Below are 22,228 nucleotides of genomic sequence, written 5' to 3'. Positions count from 1 at the left end.
GTCAGGTGGTTGCAGTCCTGCGTCAGGGGGCAGGGGCACATTCCGTCTGACGCACATATTGTGTAGCATGACACATGCCATGACGATCTTTGCCACCTTCTCATGGTGGTACAGGAGTGCCCCACCAGACCTGCTGAGGCTTCGGAACCGTGCCTTCAATAGGCCGAATGTCTGCTCTATGACCACACGAGTACGTGTATGTGCACGGTTGAAGTCCTCCTCGTGCTGGTTCTGCGGGTTCCGGACTGGTGTAAGGAGCCACCTCTTCAGGGGATAGCCTGCATCACCTGTATGTAGGCGAGAATGTATGTGTCAGTCATGTCGTCTGATCAAGAACATGATGTGCCAACATGGCTTGCCTCCAACTGTTACTTTGGCTCACTTCTACATGCACTAATTGATTCACACAATGCAACCAGTATATGCTCATGGCTCCCATGGCCTGTTTTGCATGCCATCACCCAATGTATGCAGAGGGGTTGAGTGCATTGTGAGTGCCCATCCTCTGTCTCCGTTCTCTGTGTTACTCACAGCCAGGTGGAGTATGCATCATTCCCCCCCCTATCAGCCAGGTGGAGTATGCATCATCCCCCCCCCTTTCAGCCAGGTGGAGTATGCATCATTCCCCCCCTATCAGCCAGGTGGAGTATGCATCATTCCCCCCCTATCAGCCAGGTGGAGTATGCATCATCCCCCCCCCCTTTCAGCCAGGTGGAGTATGCATCATTCCCCCCCCTATCAGCCAGGTGGAGTATGCATCATCCCCCCCCCTTTCAGCCAGGTGGAGTATGCATCATTCCCCCCCGATTTCAGCCAGGTGGAGTATGCATCATTCCCCCCCGATTTCAGCCAGGTGGAGTATGCATCATTCACCCCCCCCCCTTTCAGCCAGGTGGAGTATGCATCGGTGCGTCATTCACCTGCCCACTTCCATGACATTGGACTCACCGAGTAGCCAGGATCTTGGGCCTGCATGTCGCTCCATGTAGCGTGGTATTGTGGAGTTCCTCAGGACCATAGAATCATGGGTTGATCCGGGGAATCAGGCACAACAATGTGTGATGATCTTGTTGGAGTCACAGACCATTTGCACGTTGATTGAGTGGAACTGTTTCCGGTTGCGGCACGGTACCTCCATGGCACGTGGAACCACCAATTCCACATGGGTGTAGTCGATGGCACCAATGCAACCGGGTATGCCGGCTAGTGCATGGAAACCCACTTTGGTGTTTGCAATGTCCTGGGCAGTCCGTGGTAATGAGATGTGGTCGTCTGTGTGCTTGAGGAGGGCATCGAGCACTTGGATGAGTGTTTGTGAGAATAATGGTTGTGAAATGCCATGCAAGTGCCCCACTGTGTGCTGGTAGGTGCCTGTGGCCAGGAAGTGGAGTACAGACACTACCTTCAGTAGGGGGGGGTGGCGGTTGGAGTTTCTATCATGCTGACGATGTCGTTGTGTATCATGTCTACGATGGCGGTGATGGTGTCCCGGTCCATACGGTACAGGGTGTGGATCTGCTCAGCAGTGAGGTTGAATGGATTGGCTCTGATGCGTGGGATTGGGGGCTGCCTGCGTGGTGGCACTGGCTGTGCTGGTGGGGCTTGCTGGGCCTGCCTTGCCCTCCTTCTCCTCCTGCGTCTCCTCTGTGCAGCCTGTTGTTGTTGTTGTTGTAGTAGCACTTGCATTGCTATCAGGTCCTCCAGCCCCAACATTGCTAGTCGTATTGGTATCATTGTGGAGTGTGACTGGGTGTGGGAAGGGGTGGGGTGTGCTCTTTTTGTACTTCCTGAGTCTGTATTGCCTTCACCTGTGCTGTTTCTGTGCACCTGTGGCAGCTGCATTCACTTTTTTTTCGTAATTTGCACCATGGCGGTAAGGTTCTTAACGGGCTGGGTGATGGCGTTAGGTGCATGTCCGCTTGGGTCGGCATTTGCGTACCTTTCCGCCATGGCGCTAAGTACGGTGTGGCCGGTCGCTTGCGCGCACCCTTAGCGCAGTTAGCGGTGGCGTTAACTACGATGCCGCTAATGCATTGTAGTTAACGGTCACGGGTCATGATCGGACCTGGCGGAAAACGATGGCGGTAACCATTTACCGCCATCGTTTTTCACTTAGCGCCAGGGTCGTAATGAGGCCTCAAAAGGTACATGTACTTTGTAGCACCAACATATCTTAATATGGCTTTCGTGCATCTGATGTGAGTGCACATGTTGAACCACCTCAGGATTCTTATTAACAAGATTTTTGTTTCTTTTTTCCTCTGATTATGTTTCACCATCACATCCCTCGCTGTCATCTTACCTACAATCTACTGCATATAACTGATGACTGATATCCTTTTTCTTTATGAATTACATTTACGCAATGGATGGATGGTTTTTAAAACTGGTTGCATATGTACAAATTTTGGCACATCGTTAATTTACCTTTTTCTGCATTGTCTATATGTTGTTTGTGATGACCAATGACTGACTACCCATTATTTGTGTCCTCTTGTTTTGTTTGGATCATATCACAATTTATATTACATGTGCTGGAATATTTAATTATTGATGTATATGTTGTCTTCAGCCTCGTAGGAAGAGCTTTACTGCTCGAAACACATGTTAGGCTGTTTCTGTAACCAATTAAATATATGCATTTTATGCACTGACTCTTGTGATTAAGTGCGCAGTGTGGAAGCAATCTCCTCTTTTGTAAATTCAACTTGTGACTGTGGGGAACCTGTCAGGCAACCCACAACGTGTTTTCATCTGCTGCCTATCAATAATTAAACATATTGGGACAAGCGCTGGAATCTCACCCTCTCTCCCTCTGTCACCCCCCTCTCTAACAAAATACAGTATTCAAGGAAATAATTGTTTCTTCAAATCAAACAGTGATGTATAGTTATTCAACACAGTTAGGTATCTCAGTTACATTCACTGACATCCTTTCTCATGGTTGGTATTCACAACAAGAGAGGAATTATATCAGAGAGGAATTGCCATAGCATTTCGGTGCTGGACTGCCCATGTGGGCGGGACAAAGACTGATATGCAAATGGATATTTCCCATCTGTGAAAGGTACAGTGAGCAAAAGGCTTGTGCTGAAAACTCCCATCTCAGAACAGGTTATCATGCCATGTTCTTTCTGGAGAGGAGCGCCTGCTACCTTTTTTGAAATATTTGAAAGGAATTTGGGGTTGGTCACCCTGAGTTACCTGGGGGAAACCAGACGTGGAGTCCCTGCTCACTGTGCTCAGAGAGACAAAGCTTCACCTCACTGATGAGGCCCAACAAGGCTGAAACATGTGCATGGGGTTGCTTTTGGTACTCTTGTTCAGAGAGGAATTGCCATAGCATTTCGGTGCTGGACTGCCCATGTGGGCGGGACAAAGACTGATATGCAAATGGATATTTCCCATCTGTGAAAGGTACAGGGAGCAAAAAGCTTGTGCTGCAAACTCTCATCTCAGAACAGGTTATCATGCCATGTTCTTTCTGGAGAGGAGCGCCTGCTACCTTTTTTGAAATATTCACACGCCCTGTTGTAATACCGCATAAGAAATATACATCAAATACAATTCAAATATAACTAATGATACCCAAAGAGCTCAAATTGTTGTAAAGGTAACATCTATGGCCAAAGCCTTTCAGATTCTGCATCCATCTTCAGGGCATTTGAGGATTAATGTTCCATATGTTTCAAAATACAAGGTACACCTGTAAATACAACAGGTGAGTGTGCTTAGTCAAATGTATTATTGCATGAACTTGATCATTCTACAAATAAATGCGTAAAAAGTCAAGGTGAACTGACCTGTATGGTGTTTCTGTGTGTCTCTGTGGTGTATCGACCCTGCATATAGAAGGGTTAGGGTATTCATGTAGACTATCTTATTAACACAGCAAAGGTGCTGACACTGTGTAACTACAGTGATGGGAAGTCTTTGGTGAAAGGAACAGATACAATAGCCCCAGATAATCCCTGCGTGTCCATTGTTTTGTCCGCCACAGGAAACCTTCCTTCCCTAATACAGGACTTAGTAGCCCCTGAGTTGCCCAAAAAAGAACATGTTTGATCTCCTATCTTTAATACCACTTGTGGTTCCTCATCTGGGTCGGCAGTTACGGATAGTACTGGACACGTCAGAGCTCCCTGTTTGCTGTCCTTTTGTGGGTGACCATTCGTACCTGGGAGTGGGAAGGGATTGCCCCCAAACACGTTTGCTTCTGTGTAGTGAGTTATCCTCTCTTGTGACAAGGGGTTCTTATCCCACAGCTGAGCAGGCGACAGCTGCATATGTGACTGTATGAAATATGGTGCTGGGTATTTTACTGGCTGTGGTTGCATGGGGCCCAGAAATTGGGGTTGTTGGCAAAAGGTAGGGCGATGCCCTAGGACATTAAGGTGGCGGAGCATGGTCAGTCTACTTCTGCATTCTCATGCAAATTGTCCTATTTTCTCACAGGACCATACATTAGCTATCATGCTCTCAAATCCAACCCCTCTACCTCTCTGAAAGTCTCCTCTTCTCCTCTGGAAACTTCCCATTTCCCCTCTACCATCTATCGGCCCTTCTGTCCTTCACTGTACGCGGCTGTGTTCAGGTTCCCCTTCTATGGTGTTGGTTATTACCGCCCCTTCCATGTTCAATTTAGCCAGTTATTTCTGTACTAGCTTTGCATCTTCCCTCTGGGTTTGCTCTCCTCCATCCTTCTAATTCTCCTGTTTCTGTATTATATGTGCCTTTATTTTGATCCCACCCACCTTAATCAAATCAGCTTGTACCTCGGCAGGGAGACCCTTGCACAACATGTGATAGAAAACAGCAATGTTTTTATCCCAGGCCTCGCCCTTCTCTAACCGCCACATCTCTTATATCTTCTGGATATAGAATACAGGGTCATCATCTAGCTTTATCTTGTGAGTCAAGATAGAATGTACATGTCTCTTATATCTTTCCATATTTGTGCTCGACAGTTGTTAAATGAAGCACCATCATGAGCAGAATTGCTTAACGTCACTTCCCCTTAACTGCCCTTTTCCATATCACAACAGCCTGCACTCCTAACAGGGAAGTGAACAAACGTTGTTTATCTACTACAGATAAAGTGAATCCTGCTGTGTGCTTCTTAGGTCATAAACCCACTTGCCAGGTCATGTGGTGAGGGAGGACAAGGTGCGCATTAAGTTGTCCTAGTCCATATCGGGCTAAGGTACATGAGATCTACCTGGCCACTTCTGCAGCAACAGGAACTGCGCTCCTCCTGTTTATATTGCAATGTTTCCCCTTGCTTCTTACCCTTGGCTAAGGTCATTCGACCAAGCCGTGGTCTAAGTCTGCGACCCCATGGTGTTACTTCTTCTGCGTCCTCTGTCTCCCACCCATCGTCATCATCCTCTAAATCTCCATCGGTATATACTAAGTCATAGTCTATGCTGTGGTTGCGCTCGTCTTGTGGACCCCCCGTAGCCTCCCCTAAATTGGATGTTTCTTACTTTGCTGTTATATGAGGATCTTCAATAGCTCCTCTATCAATCTTAAAATGAATTTGTCCCACCGTCCATTGGTCTTTTCCTATTGACGCATACTGCCCCTACCTTGCCCCTGTGCTGCCTTTGCCAGATCCTCTTCTACCTTCTGTAATGCTGCTTCTAATTGTCGGTGAGCCTTATTTTCAATTTCTAAAATCAATGGGTCTCTGGTGGTGTCTCTCGGTGTCCCTATCGTTCCCTTTGTGTCTTCTGTTGGGGGTGAGAACTGGTGGTTAGTGTATCCTGAGGCAGGCTGTACGGGGTAGGACCCATAAGGGGGTGGGTGGTGGCCTTACTGTGCACCTGATCGGATCCCTCTTTACCATTCTCAGGGACATTCTCTTCCTCTACAAACATTTTCCATAGATCAAGTATGCTCTGTCTATTTTTCAATTGTTTCCCTTTATATGTTGACAACAAATAAGTGTGCATATATTCTAGTAGATTTTTATCGTACGTGCCCTGTTTGGGCCATAGTTCAAACAGTTTACTGACTGTCCCCTGAACCCATTCTTTGTGATACTTTAAAACCTTTATCTTATATTGCGGAAATGCTTTACACATATGCTGACATGGAGTATCCATAATAACATGAGGTTCCAACCTCACTAAAAACAAAAACAAAACAAAGGAATTCACAGTGGTGCATTATTTCCAAATCTCACAAAACACAAATAAGCTATCACAAAACATCAAAACCTGAGAACACTAATTTATGCAATTGCCAAAAACTCACTACCCAGAAACACCCCTATATGCACAATGTGCTAACAATACCTCACAATAAATACTTCTATGTACACAACTATTAACAATAGCTGCAATAAATACACATTTCATTACACAATAATGTAGACGCTTCCTCTGCCTCCTTTCCTCAAGGTGGGGACACTGAACCCTCCTCCAGTTACCATGACTTCCAGAACTGAGGGATAACCTGTCCTTTCTTCACAGAACCATCACTTAAAATACAGCGCTGTCTTTCCACATTTTAAAAGTAGCTTCCCCACATTAATTCATCACTTTTCATCACCTTATGACAACATCTTTCCCCACTTCAGGGAGATTCACTCCAACTGATGAAATATTGTACAACTTTGTCTTTCCACACAGAAGGATCTTTCCCCCGCTATTTCATCAACTCATAAACAATAGAAATTCACAAGCAATAATAAAACAAAAAGAAAAATGTCAAAAACACTGTGTTTCACAAAAAATGTGCACTCACTTTAGAGACTACACTCAACATGGGGAGTTTGTTCCCCCCAGTTAAAGCACCCCACAGGATATAATTTATTTTGTTCAAACTAGTCCTGTCTATGACTCATATAGAGCATTGTAGATCCCTCCCCCTGTGCCACCAGTAAGCCAAAAACCAGGGCGGGTTACAGAAAAAAATATATTTATTAATAATAGGTTCAATGAATAGTTCATCAACTGATTACACGCGCCACGTTCTCCGTGGCACAAAACAAAGCCTCAATACGTCTTTTGGGGATTTCACCTTTGAGTCTCATGTACATGGAACACAGGCTAAATAAATTATTAAACCTCCTGTCTCAAGAGCCACTGTATGTCAAAATTAAACAATACCTTAGAACATTACAAGACCATGAGCATTAGCATTCCTTGATAAGGTTTATATTTAATTCAAATGCAACAGGTTACTGTTTTCAAAAGCAATTTCACACATGCAGAGATTTGTATGTATAACTTCACTACTTCCCTGCACACTTGAAAATGCTAGCAGTTTTGAAATCACAACAGACTTTTAATAATACTTTGGATTGACAGAACCCTTCTTCCTTCTTCACTTTGAAGCAGTTATGTTATGTTGTTATGTTATGTTATGTTATGGAAATTTAGTAAAGCGCACGTACACCCAGAGGTATCTTGGCACTGGCAGCTGGAAGGGAGAACAGGTAGCATAACCATGTCAGAAAAAACTCACTAAAAGAGAGTAGTTTTCAGCAGCCTGCGGAAGGTGAGGTGATCTTCAGTGGCACGAAGGCCAATGGGAAGATCGTACCAGGCTCCAGCAGCAACCACAGAGAAGGCACAACCTCCCTTGCGTGACAAACGATAGCGGGGAACTGCAACAAGAAACTCAGATTGAGAGCTCAACAGACGAGTCGGGACGTAGTGAATGAACTTGGCTTGAAGGTACTCGGCGCCCATGCCATAAAAGACACGGTGCACCAAACACAGGGATTTGAACAGGATCCGGCTGGCCACAGGAAGCCAGTGCAGTTTCTTTAGCAGGGGGGAAAGGTGGGATCCAAAATGAGAGTGAAGTATGGAGCGAGCGGCTGCATTCTGCAGTAATTGAAGCCTATTAATCAGGTAGAGTGATTGAGCCAAATATGGGGGAGTTACAATAATCAAGGGTGCTAAGAACCAGAGCTGCCACTACCGGTAGTTGGCATTCGGCGGGAATGAAGGCCAGGACTTTCCGCAGAATGCAGAGTTTGAAATGCCCGGCCCTGCATACACTGGCCACCTGGTCATCCAGGGCAAGAGAGGCAGAAATTTATATGCCAAAATTCCAGACCGATTGGACCGGGTGGGGAAGAGGGCCCAGACTTGATGGCCAGAATTGCAAGGTCCAAAATAGTTGGGGAAATGTAGTGCCCACAACCAGAACCTCGGTCTTACTGCCATTAAGCTTAAGCTAGTTGCTCATCATCCAACGCCCCAGATCCTCCAGGCAGCTCCTGAGCCGCGCTGCAGTGTCGGCTTGAGTGAGGTCAAGGCGAACAAGGATCTGTACAAAATGTCTCTTCTATTAGGGTCCCTTTCCCACTCTCAGGAGAGAGTGTGCATCTTTCAATTAGGAATTACACTTGGTTTCATTTAGCAAAGCAGTTCCCTACCTAGCATCAAAACCCAGACTGGGAATTAAATGTGTTAATTTCGAATGTATACAAAATCACCCCATGGTATTTGGCTATAGGGGAATACATTGATTTATTATTTATCAAATATACTAAGGATCTACCGCCATACCCACACCCATTAACTAAGGGGGAGGCATTTCATCAAACAAATCCCCACACTTGGATCTGTTGGACAACATACTTTCATTGGAAATCTCTGTGTTTGGCGCTCTGAAAAAGACATCAGCGTTTCAGTGCCCTCTCTTGAGGAAGCACAGGGATTTGGTCAGGCACTTCAGTCAAGGATAGCCACAAGCATCCATACCTCTGTTCTGCTCTCCTTTGCAAAAATCCCAGCCTCTTTAGTCTTTCCCAATTGCTGTCACCCAGGCAAGGTTAACTCTCCATCCAGCTTTCAATAGTTGCACCCAGATGTTTAGGCAGCTCCTGGCAAGGTTAAATTCCACCACCTTCTTTCAGTATTCACCCAGATGATGTTTAGGCAGCTCTCCCCTTTCCCACTGTGCAAGGCCTTTTTATCTTCTAAGCCATACCTTCGAAATATTAAAAACAGGAAGTGTTAACTTATTAGCCTTGAATTTTCATTGGATCCCTACCGTTGCAAGGCCCAGCCCCTCTCTGTGGTTAGTCCCACAGAGTGATGAAGTTGAATTGATGTAAAGGATGAACCCACCCACCGGAATCCATTGTACACTTTTTCTTTTTCCACCTAAAAAGTTACTACATGACTCAAACCTGTGTTTTAAAAATAAACATGACAATATATATATATTTGGGTTACTCTAATCATGGCAGACTTATTAAAATTACCCCCGTTTCGGCATGAGGTTGCAGGTCCAACTGGCTTGTTTTCGCACTTTACTTACAAATAATAAAAGTTATTATCATCAAACTTTATGGATTCACTAAGTGACCACCTCCCCAAGGTTCGGTCATGTGATGTTTTCTGAGGAGCTATAAACACATTTTAGTTTGTAGCACAGTTCCCTAAAATCAAATTTGGAAAAGGATTGAATCAACATAGCGGGCTCGTAAGCAGCTGTAAAATGATACATGTCCCATTTCTGTAAGTAGCACAATTCCAAAGTTAATGGGCCAAATGTTATTCCTAATATAAACTGTAAGGAAGGCATGGTATCAAACAGTGAATACAGACAAAAGTGCTCAAAGAGAGTACGGCAAATGGGATGTTGGTGAGAGTCTCTCTGGCGGATGCACTGACGTAGGTGTCAGCAATAGGAAGGCCTGGGCTGGAGCCAAGTGTGTCCTTCTGAAGTTTCTTCCTGCCAGACCTAGTGAGCGGTGAAGGATGGGAGATAGAGAAGCAGTTTGAGAAGATATGAGCGATAGAAAGCGCCATTGCGAGGGGGCACAGAGTGTGGTTCACTTAACCAGGCTAAGCAGCTGAGGCACGTAGGAGGGAGTTGACAGGAGGGCGCAAGCGCACAAGGAAACACAAAGCAATGGGAAAAGCAGTGGGAGCTAAATGGGGTACAAGGGTAAAAGAAATAGAGGCAATACAGAAAGCAAGGAAGTAAGTGAGTTTCTAACTAGCAGAACATAACAATGCAGGATGAAAGCACACATAAATTCGATTTTTTTTCTCCAACAGTAACAATCAATGCACGATGAAAGCACACCTAAATTTGATTTTTTAAACTAACAGTCTCAATCAATGAAGGATGAAAACACACCTAAATTCCATTTTTAAACTAACAGTCACAATCAATGCAGGATGAAAGCATACCTGATGCAGGTATTACAGCACAGGAGTACAGAAGTGTGGGCAGTGTGTTGAGAGCTCAGGAAATGTAGTAGGCAGGCTAAAAATGTAGACCTTGAAGTACAAGTGTACCTATGTCAACAGAGAAAGGGCAATGAGAATGCCTAGAAAGACAGACAGTGAGAGTCATGGAGAGAGGGAGCCAGCAAGTGACCAAGAGTGAACACTCAATGATGGCAGGAGGGATGCCACAGTCCAGGGGCGCAAGGAAGAAGTACCAGGCATAAAGCATGTCTTTGCTAGCAGTAACAAGAAGAGGGGCTGCACGCCCACAGACAGGCACAGATAGGCCCCTAGATGAGGGCCTTTGATGCTGGTGCCAGCACACGCATTCCGGTGCACCTGATTGGGTGAAAAAGGTTACTGTGGCCAATCATAGGGGCCGGGTAACAACAAAGGAAATACTCCACTTGAGGGTGCAGGAGCGTCCACCTTGGAAAGTGGCACGAACAAAGGAAACCTGGAAGAAGGGTCACTGAAAAAGATTATTCTGCTACAGCATTTCAATTGCATTTGCTCAAATCTTGCTACGTGTCACACGCACGGTAAAAAATGTATGCAAAAATCACTATGGCTTTGCAAAACGCAGCATTTCAGTTTCAATGCTGGAGACTTTTCTTGGGCCCGATGGCCTTACCTTCTTGTTGATTCCAGGTCAAGATGAGGGGAGGAGGCAGCAGTGGTAGGCCTGGAGGGAGCACACTGCTTTGCTGCTTCTTGCCAACTGTGGACTGAGGGGCAACGTTGCAACACAGCAGGCACTCTCATGATGGTAATACTGATGGCAACATTGGGAAATCATAGTCTCTCCCATCACCTTGAGAAGGTGCATGAAGCGCTTAGAACAGAGTTGGGTCCTGCGCATGGGGGGATCAGCGCCAACCAAATCAGGGAACACAAATCCTGGGGCCGGCAGCAAAGGGCAAGGGCCAAGGGTAGTTCTGCGACCCTGCAACAATATAATAGATTGTTTTTTTGGGGAAGATCCAGGCAAGCCACCTGATATGAGAGGACCAGTCAAGTAAGTTCTGTAGGGGCCAGCTATAGGTAATACCACCCCGACTACCCAATCATGTATGTTCTTAGGTTTTTTGGAAAGAACCCTGGTTTTGTGACATCAGATTCCTACAAAAAGTCCAGACACAGGCCCAGAAAGCATGATTGCTGGAGAATTCTTTATTTTTAATTTTTATTTTTTTATTTATTTTATTTGGTTTATTACAAACCTTTAAAACAAGACAAAGAAAATAAAAAGAAGTACAAGAAATCCTGGAACGCAATCAGTGGTCAAATGATCTCAAAATTAAACACATCCTACTCAAACATTTAAAAAGAAAACACAAAGAGAGAGATAAAAGAAAACAACAAATGAAGTAGACCACTTCATCTAGTGTCAAGCCTAAAATGTCATCTTGCAAAAGTATGTGTAGGCATTCCAGATATCTTATGTAGGTTCAACTTGGTCTTTGTAGCAAATAGAGTGATGCCTTTCATTTGCAAATTTAAAAAGGAACAATTTTAAATTTGGGTATCAATGCGAGCAACCATTACTTCCAAGAAGAATGTTAGTGCTATGATCGGTTTTTGGTAATTTCCATCAAACATAAGCTGCCACCAATCTTCAGCACATAAGGTTTCTCTCGTCCTTATAGAAACGCCAAGATGAGTTGTTCACTCTTGACCAAGGGCTGCACAGTGAAGAGTTAGGTGTTTCGATGTTTCTCTTGCTGGAGAATTCTGTTTTTCCCATATGATCCCTGTCTGTTATGGATAATATGGGATCGTTTCCCTGGATGAAGGCTAAGTCGGTGAGGAGGGTTGTTTCATCATCATCTCTAGGGAGCAGATGTCAGTTTTTTTTATCTGCCTCTCCAAAACCCTTTCATCTCCTTCAGTTTCATTCACTTCCTTTTCTTCCTCAATGCGTGGAAATAGATACTTTTCAAGAATTCTCTAGGCAATTGCATCCCCAGGTCGTACCTTAAAAGGAGCCTCCCCATGGTACTGTATCAGAACTTTAATATCTCCTCTAAAAACTGGATCTATGACTCTTGCCAAAATATATAGACCATATTTCCAGGCCAAGCCGGATTCCAGGGCCAGCCTGATGTAACAGCCAGGGGTAGGTATCAGCGGAGTGTGCAGCTGAGTTCTTGTCGATGTTGGAGGCAGACACTTGTTCTTTGGATTGCCAAATCACAAGTAGTCTTTCTACTCTTGCTGCTAATGGACACTCTACACTGCGAAGCAAACCCTATTTCTGCATAGCCGTTCACGAGGAGTGTGCAGCTGAGTGATTCTCGGTGTTGGAGGTAGACGCTGGTTCTTTGGATTGCCAAATCGCAAGTCGACTTTCTACTCTTGCTGCTAATGGACACTCTGCACTGTGAAGCTGACTATTTCTGCATAGCCGTTCACGCACAGAGAGAAGCGGAGTGTGCAGTTGAGTGTTTGGTGGTGTTGGAGGCAGACGCTGGTTCTTTGAATTGCCAAATCATGAGTAGTCTTTCTACTCTTGCTGCTAAAGGACACTCTGCACTGTGAAGACGACTATTTCTGTATAGCCGTTCACGCAGAGTGTGAAGCGGAGTGTGCAGCTCAGTATTTGTCGGTGTTCGGTGGTTTCAAGGTGACCTCACCTCTTATTTGCCACTTCTCCTTGCTAACTGTGCGGTAAGTGCTACACTCTCCTGATTTCTTGTTTCTCTGCGAGCACGGCTGCCATAGGCTGATTGCCTCCAGGAGCAACCCAGTGTCAACAGCTCTGAGATTGGAGCATGCCCGGAAAGGCTATGGCAAAAAGCAAACGTTATAACCTACGGCAGTCCAAACCCTATGGCAAAAGCTCAGGGTATCATCAGGAAGAACGGGCTTCTTCGCACAATGAAACAAATGCCAAAACTAATGTAACGTCTGCCAACATAACACCTAATAAGTGTAAACGCCTAGTAATTAAAACTCCTGGGCAAATTACAAACTTCTTTAAACCAGGGAATTTGGAAATGTGCTCCGAACAATATGTTACCTCTAGCGGCAGCAGAAATTCATGATAACAAGGCACATGCAAATATTAGTTTGACATCTGTCAACTCGTTAGGAGCAATTGATGACAATTCCCTCCTTGATCTTTGTTATTTCTTTTATTTTTTTAAATTTGTATTTGGTTTAATCAAGCAAGAGTTTAAACCATTACAAACCTTTAAAACAAAAGAAAGCTTCCGATTATACTTAAAACAAATTCATAAACAATTATCAAAATCAATATTAGTCATAATCCATTCTTATATACTTCTATTCTTGTACCATTTCCACCATTAATATCCTACAAACTGCCAAATTCTCTTGGTGTTAAATACATTGCTTTTTTCTTGCTTTCATCCTGCTCTCGGCCAAACCGATGGCCCCTTCTCGGTTGATCTAATTAAGAAAATTTAGGGCCCCTAGTATTTCTATCACTGCTGATGTTAGGAGCGTTTCGTGCCCTGATATCATTCTGTGCCAGAGGTGATCCGATGTAATTCTTTCCTCCCCTGAGACAAATCTTCTTAATTTGTCCCCTCTCAAAGTCCAAGTCCCTTCGCACCCCATTAGGAGATCATGCAGGGACTGGTTCGACGGAGTAGCGCAGATATTACAGAGCTTAACTGCTTTCTCGCCGATGACGTGCCTCTAAGAGCTCGCCCGTGGGCAAAAGGTTCAGTCTTATCCTTAAGAAATTATTTCTGATCCTTTTTTACCAGTTAACGAGGGAGATGACCGAATTTTTTTCACGCTGCCAGGAATGTGTTACCTGGAATAGAGTTCCGCACTTTTGCTATTGTTTCAATCCAGTCCAACAGCTCTAGTTCTCGCTTTACCTTTAGGGGATTGCTAATTAAAGTGTCTAGATCTGATTCTGTTTTGGATAGAATAGTTTTCACTTTCTCTTCCAACACCCCCAAAATTCTGGATTTCGAGTCAATGAGATGCATTTTGATATCCTCATACAGTGAACTTGGCCTAGGGCTTAAAATCTTCTATCCAGTGAGATTAGTTTCCAATTAGCTAGACACCCTAGCGATTTTAGGCCAAGTTCAAACCACAAATTCCAGCCAGCAGTGCTCAATGGTAAATTTGGGGCCTCCTTCCATACTTTGCCATCAATTTTAGCCCAATTTAAGCTCCATTTTGATTTAGCCTCTAGGCCATACAACAATACTGGAACTACTTTGGCAATGTAGTATTTTATCATAGACAAGATGGAAAATTTGCAATACTTGGTATTGATTTTTTTCATGCGGGGTACCAGTATCTGTGCTTTACTTACAATATCAAGCTCCTTTTTAAATGCTGCCGAGTTTGCATAGATCTTGTAGCCTAAATATAATAGAATCTTCAGCCTGTGGAATGACCTGGCCGTTCAGGGACCAGTTTTTGAACCTGATTTTTTCTTTGAGTGCTTAAAGACCAGGATCTTTGCTTTTGTGGGTTTTATAACTAACCCATTCAAGGTGGCATATTCTCCCAATTTTGTCAGCAATCTTTGCAGCCCTATTGTTAGGCAGAAACCTGTGCAGTTCCCTCTGGGACCACTGCAAAAGATTTAAGACTACAGGTGTTTGGCAGTAAACCCACTTGGTAGCAGTCTGTACCACCCAGATTCACTTAGCTGTGGGTGAGCAGTCAGACTTCCCTCAAGAAGAGTTAGGCAGTATATAGAGTATTCACAATAGGTCAAAAGAACATAGTAGAACAAGTAAACACTGACCAGAGCTTGGTGTAGAAGAGATATAATTATTTATTTAAAACCACATCTAGAAAAACACATAGGAACTAATAGTAAGCAATTCAAAAACATGGTCACTAAAAGATATACTCTCCCTTAGAAGAATATTAGACAAGTCTTTATGTAAATCCCCACTTATTTTCAGACAGCGGTGAGCGCTTAACGCAGATGGCACTCTAATAATTTGTTAAAAAGGGAGAGAAAAGCAGAGTATAATATGAAACAGATCCCAACACTTTCATAAGATCAAAACAAGAGAGGAAGGCAAGTACAACTGTGAAGTTAAAGTTCAGTAGGCTAGATCCACTTTAAGAGGATCAGAACGAAATGTGTCCAAGGTCACACGGTTGAAGTGCACAAGAGTCTTGCAAAGGTTCAAAAAGGGTTGGACCAAAAGAAAGGGACCAGTTAGAAGGTCAAGGCGGCCAGCCCAGTCCAGAAGGTTAAGGGGTTATTATTACCTTGTAGCAATCTTTAGAAAGGGAGGCCGGGCGGACACGGTACCTTAACGTGGTTGGAATACTCCAGCGGGGGCAGTTGTTCCTGGCAGCGGATGCAAGTCGGTGCTTCATCCGGGGGAAGAGAGGATCTCGTCAGGGAGGAAGACAGGAGTCCGTTGCACTGCCAAGGAAGAAACCAGCCGCGGAGTTTCTCAGGTAAAAGGAGCGGTATTTTGATTTGCGGTCCAGTGGTAAGTGGCTATCCGATTGCCGGGGTACTTGGCACGGGCAATTCGACCACAAGGCGTCCTGGGATGTGAAGGAAAGAAGGGAAACTGGTTGTGCCAACCAGTCAGGGGAAGAAGCCTCTCCAGCCGGGATATCTTCTCTGTCGTTGGGAAGTGGTGAGTCGGTTCCGCAGGGCTCCACCGGTGGTGTCGTGGTGGTAGGTCGGCTCAGCTTCTCCCTCGTCGGATTCTCAGGTCCTGTGGCGACTTCTAAAGTTCCAGTCCCCAAAGCCCTGCTTTTATGCAGCACACCCCCATTCACTGAGCATAGCTGTCAATCAAACATGCTAAGTGGTGAGCCGGCCGGCTCACCACTTGGGCCAATCACACAAGAGTGCGACTTGAGTTACCAAGGTAACTCAGTCCAGAGTGCCTAAACCCCCTCCCACAACCCCTGTGGTGCCCAGACAGAGTTGCACCACTTTTGGAGGCTTCTGTGGAGAAGCCCGCCAAAAAGTGGAACAAAGGGCTCGACTGGGTTGGAGTCACAGAAGAGAACACAAACGCCATTTTAGAATCGAGTCCTGGCAAAAAATACCAACCGGCGAATTAATATTAAATAAATAAACCGCCTGTATGTTCGAGGCTATGAGAATTAAATAATTAAAGTTGGTAGCCTTGAACAATGGGAAAATCCCATAGGGAAATATTCGCGGTCGAATATAAAAAGTAATATCCACTGCCACCAGCTAAAACTCGATCAGGGGGGACGGAGACGTGCCCCCTCGACTAACAGACCTCGGGGCAATCAAATTGCCCTGACCAGTACGTCCACAATATTATGGTTTGTACTGGTTTCTGTTAATAATTTGGACTAGTAAAGCCAATGGTGACTTTACATGCCCTGGGAGACAGTAGTCAGTCCCAGGGTATGGAGTCTATGGTGGGGTGTCACTATGACACCCCTGTGTTACTGCACGGAGGGTGCTGTGTAACAGCCATAGTACAAACACATGAGACCCTATGGAGTAAAGGACCGCATAGCCCATAAAACACATTAACAGTCAAAGGAACACCATAAATCATGTCCAAGAGTGGGAGAAAAAAAGTCTCACTCTTGGCAGGAGAAAAAAACAAACTCCAGAAATCCAGCAAAGCTGCTGGGGGACTCACTAGGTTATGACATTCAGCCTAAAGAGAGAATTCTCCCTAACACTCACCGCCCCCCCCCCCCCCCAGACTAAGGGACAGGAGGATTTAATCCACTCCTGGATGAATCTCATACCTCTAGTCGATGACATACATCCTAGAGAGACCATCAGCATTTTGGTGGTGACACCCTGACCTGTGCTTAATGGTGAAATCAAACCCTTGCAGGCAGATTGACCATCTCAATAGTTTCGGGGTTTCCCCTTTCATTTGCATTAACCATCTCAAGGGTTGGTGGTCAGTCTGAATGACAAAAGCAGATCCATACAAGTATGGCCTAAACTTCCTCAGAGCCCACACAATAGCAAAACACTCTTGTCCAATGGTTGCCCACCTTGTTTCAGGATCCTTCAGTTTTCTACTGATGAAGCAAATGGGGTGCTCCCTACCTTTCCCATCCAGTTGACTGAGTACTGCACCTATAACTACATTTGAAGCATCTGTTTGCACAATGAAAGTTTGGTGATAGTCAGGAGCTCTGAGTACTGGGGCTTGGCAAAGAGCCTTTTTCAGGGTTTCAAAGGCCTGATTGCATTCCTCATTCCACCTAACCTTTTTAGGGAATTTAGGAGAGGAGATGACATTCAGTGGAAAAGCTATGGACCCATAGTTCTCAATGAAATTCCTGTAATACCCAGTGAGGCCTAGGAACGCTCTCATCTGGGTTTGAGTAGTAGGTGTTGTCCAATTTTGCACAGCTTCAATCTTACTGAGCAAAGGCCTTATTTCTCCACCTCCTACCTCATGCCCAAGGTAGACCACTTTACTCTGTCCAATCTGGTATTTACTTGCCTTTATTGTCAGATTGGCCTTCTCAAGAGCCTGCAAAACATAACTTAGATGGTTCACATGCTCTTCCCAGGTTTGGCTGAACACTGCAATGTCATCCAAATATGCCATGCAGAAGTCCTCCATCCCGGTCAGAACCTGATTTACCATCCTTTGGAATGTAGCACTGTATTTACTGCTTATATCCACATGATATCAACAAATGTGACATTTGCAGGACTGTCTCCCCCAAAACCCTGCAGGGCAGACACAGGAGACTTCTGTTACACCTAGAAGCCAAAGGTCTGTCCTCTTACGAGGAGTCTGCCAAAACAGCTCCTGTATCGTCTACAAAGCCATCTGAGAGACACACTTCTAAAAGAAGGGCCTCTTCAGTGGAAAGGAGTTCCACTCCCTCTCATAAGGCTAAAAGAAAGTTGGAAGCCACTTCTTCTATGCCTTCCTTGGACCCAGGACACCACAAAAAATGTCATCCTGAAGATAAAATCACCTCCAAAGGTAAGGAGGCATTTTAAAAAAACTGTGGGTCAGGGGGCAGCCGTCCACAGAGAAGCCGTCCACAAGTGGCAGCAAAATCAGGCACGTGCCGTCGACCAAGCCGTCGATGAAGCCACCGTCAACGACAACACACCAAACCACATCGTCCACGACAAAATCCTCATCGACGACATCATCATCCACGAAGCAGTCATCTTCGAAGGAAACACATCACTCGTCGTTGAAGCTCTCGTCCATGAAACTCTCATCCACGAAGCTCTCGTCGATGGGTCAACCATCTTCAAAGTGTTTGTTCACGGAACCACCGTCGACGAAACCGATTCCGAAACCAATTCCAAAAAATGAGGTGTCTTCTGAAGAAATAGAACCTGCAACACCATTCGCAGACATCGCAGCTAAATCATCAAATGTGAGCAGTCTTCACAAGTCTTTGGGACCAGCATTTCCAATTCCAGTTACACCTCAGCCAGTTGGAGCACAACTGTCCCCTTTAAAAGAGATGACGGAACTTCCTGATGTCATTCTTCAGGAGGAGTTCTCGGACACAGAAATGCCTGGTGAGCAACCTTTCCTCATTCCTAAGCAAAACAGCCTTCCTTGGCAACCGGATTCAGAGGACATGGCTGATCCTTATGACCTATTTGTTGCTCTGCCGATGCATGCTCTGGCAATCTTTTGACAAATTCTTCTCTTCATGATCTTCCATTGGGAGCTGTACCCAGCGCTGGTCAATGCGCCAGCTGTCGCCGGATCCGGCACCAGATGTGTTCCTGGATCTCGGGATCTGACCAGCCTAAGCACCAAAAAAAAAGCCTTTGAAAAAAACAAAACAAAGGAAGCGCTTTCCACGCTACAGTAGGGAGTGGGGGGCGGAGCTGCGCACAGCACATTGCCGCCATAAGCGCTATTCTGGATGTGCCCCCTACTTATGTCACAGGCTACAGGAGCCAAGGCAGACCCTCAGCGAACCTGGGGGCTTCCATCTCTAACCAAATCGGCTCTATGCAGTGTTGCCAACTTGGCGACCTTCTCGCTATATTTAGTGAAAATCAAGGCCCCCTAGTGACTTTGTGCTGAAAAAGCAGCTAGCGAGAAATCTAGCTACTTTTTTTATATTGGTTTGGAAACTTACACTTTTTTTGGATTTGCTTTGACTTGCATCATTTACACAAGTTTCCAAACCAATAGAAAAAAGTGTAAGTCTCCAAAACAATAGAAGTAATATTATGTTAACCTGTGGTGCTGTCGGCCTCTTTTGCAGATTGTCAAAGGCTCCTAGAAAAGTTGTTAGGGGTTTAAAGTGACTATGGAGTGAGGACCATGTACATCTGGAAATTGGGTGGGAAGGAAGGTAACAGTGGGGGAATTAAAAGGGCACAGGAGGAGGTGTCAGTGGGCATGAATCTATGCACGTGGAGTTTAGCCGTGCGTTGCTTCCATCAATGTTAGCATGTTGCATGGCTGAGTGGTGTTGCTCTTGGAGCTTGTTAGACTTTAGCACAGTAAGTACATTTTACCACAGTTGTTCTTTTGGGCAAAAGTCAAAGCATCCTAAATTTTGTTTTTTTAAAATGTTTTTATTTTTATTTGCATATGGTTCATTACAAGCCTTTACAAAATTAAAAAGACATTTCCAAATAAGTATTTACAAAGTACAAAATATAAAAACATACAATACAATTCATGCTTACAAAGCATCCAAGGTTTCAAAATGTCATAAACGAGAAATGTAAGAGAGAAAAACCACAACTTAAAATGAGAGAGGCCAATCAAATTCCATGAACAACGTCTATATTTAGGTAAAGGCTTTTAAGGAATGGGGCCACAGGTAGGCCGTCCGAACAGCGGGATGCCCTTAAGCACTTGTGCCAAAGGTTCTGTTCCTTGCACCAGGCTATATTCAACAATTTTCCCAGATGGACCTTCCTCTGAGCTTCTAACGCAGGGCACCACAACACTAAATGATTTAGGTCTTCAAATGACTTTCTATCCAAATAAAATTGACACACAGTAACCGAAGCCTCAATTTCCCCTCTTCTAAGCAGTACTTCTTTAGTCAAGAGTGAATTCCAACAAAATCTCATTAAAATGGATCCATAGTGTCTATTAGGAAACACTAAATAGGTAGCAATACACCTTTTTTTGCATTCATGCTTTAAATGGCACATAGAGGGATAGCCATGGAAACCGTCAGTAGTGGTAGCCCAATCCCTATCATTATCTGGGTTTTCCAGCAAGGTCTCTAGGCCCAAGTTCATATAATTCAAGAGAATCTCACAATGCCTTTTTAATTGACCAACACATTCTGGACTCCCCAAACCACTAGACACTATGTTCAGATTTTTCCCAACATCCGCTTACAATGAATTTGGGGGAGAGGGGATGAATTAAGTTTTTATCATTTGTTTCATTCGGGCAGAAGCCTGCTGAAACAATACATCATTCATATACCCCAAAGCTGGATGTGCTGTTATATGATATCCCAAGTAGATCAGCTTTAATTGGACAGTCTCAAGTGACCATGTAAAAATCATTCTACTCCTGCCCTTCGATAGCTCAAGTACGTTTGTTTTTTCAGGGTTAATGACAATCAAATTCTCCCTTGCATAACCAGAACATGCTTTTAACAATCACTGAAGCCCAATTCTTGTGTTCTCGAAAAGCAGGAAGTCATCAGCATAAACTAACCAGCAGAGCCTACGCTCACCCAATTTTGGTGACACAAGCATACAGGGGATTAAATGATCGTTAATGTCAAACAAATATAAATTGAATAGACAGGGGGCCAGAAAGCACCCATGCCTAAGTCCAGATTTTGTTTGAATTCTTTTTGATAGGTCACCCTCCCTATTCAATTGGACCTTTATCCCCGAGTTACCATGCAATCCTATAAGAATTCTCAACAGACCATTCGGTTGCACCCTCATTTTTTCTGCAGTCCATTGCGATTGACTATCGAACGCTGAAGATAAATCGATCGATGCAACATAGATTACAAGTGATGGGTTTGACCACGTATGGACCTGGATAGAACGAATCACTGACCCATTTAGTTTGGTTGAGTGGCCACGCCTTGACCCAGTTTCTAATTTATTTAGTCTCTGGGTCACCCCAATCTTCCAAATACCTCAAAATGAGGGATGCAAAAACCTTACAATCAGTGTCAATCAGTGAAATTGGTCAATCATTTTTAGGTTCAGTCCTCTTCCCCCTCTTATATATTGGTACAAGATCAGTTTGCCATGATTCTTGAAAAATACCTCTGCAACATTACATTACTGTGGAATAACACAGTTAATGCATTTGCCCAGTTCAAATGGTCTCACTTCAATGTATTGTTTGTCAGTCTATTAGAACCAGCCACTCTGGAGTTTTTACAGGCCTTAGTAGTCGCTACCACCTCTTCCACATCCAAATCCGGTAGGCTATTGTCACGGTTTATTACACGTCACACCCAAGTCAGAGTGCTCCTTCCCCCACAATAAATTTGCCACACAATAACGCACTTTGATTTATTTCAGGTTCCGTTTGGTGAGGCCTCCAACCTGTCTCACACCCAACCCCAACAAGTACCCAGTGACACAATGGAATAGTAACCAGGTCGGTGTGTATTCAGAATGTATGTATTCATTAATTTATTTAGCCAAATATCACAAATAAATTAACCTCAGCCACCAATGTTGTGGCAACACCAAAAAAAATAGCTTTCGTAAAGGCACCAACATAGAGATATGCTGTCAAAATTAATTCCTTTTATATCACTCACCAATACACCAACACAAGAAAAGAACAATTCAACGCACATAGTGATTTCAAACAGGGTTATGCTTTACTCCCAGCAACTCCCAGCAACCCTCACCCTCCAAACATCAATTTGAATTGACTCCTCTGAATTGAAGGCAGAGGTAGAGAGTGGGAACACAATGGGATAATCAGATTTGGGGTCTTACTCACATGAAAAATATGAAAGACAGAAAAGCAATGGATGTGCCCCCTGAAAGACAGAAAAGCAATGGAAATTAGTTTTGCCAGACCTAAAAAGAACAGGCAGGACTTTGGGGTTTTAGTCAGCACACAATGGGCAAATTGGTTTTTGGG

Source organism: Ambystoma mexicanum, chromosome 4p, assembly GCF_040938575.1.
Source record: "Ambystoma mexicanum isolate Mex_15411 chromosome 4p, UKY_AmexF1_1, whole genome shotgun sequence".
In the NCBI taxonomy this organism is placed as follows: Eukaryota; Metazoa; Chordata; class Amphibia; order Caudata; family Ambystomatidae; genus Ambystoma; species Ambystoma mexicanum.
The sequence above is the reverse complement of the archived record's forward strand: the minus strand, read 5'-3'. Positions refer to the sequence as shown.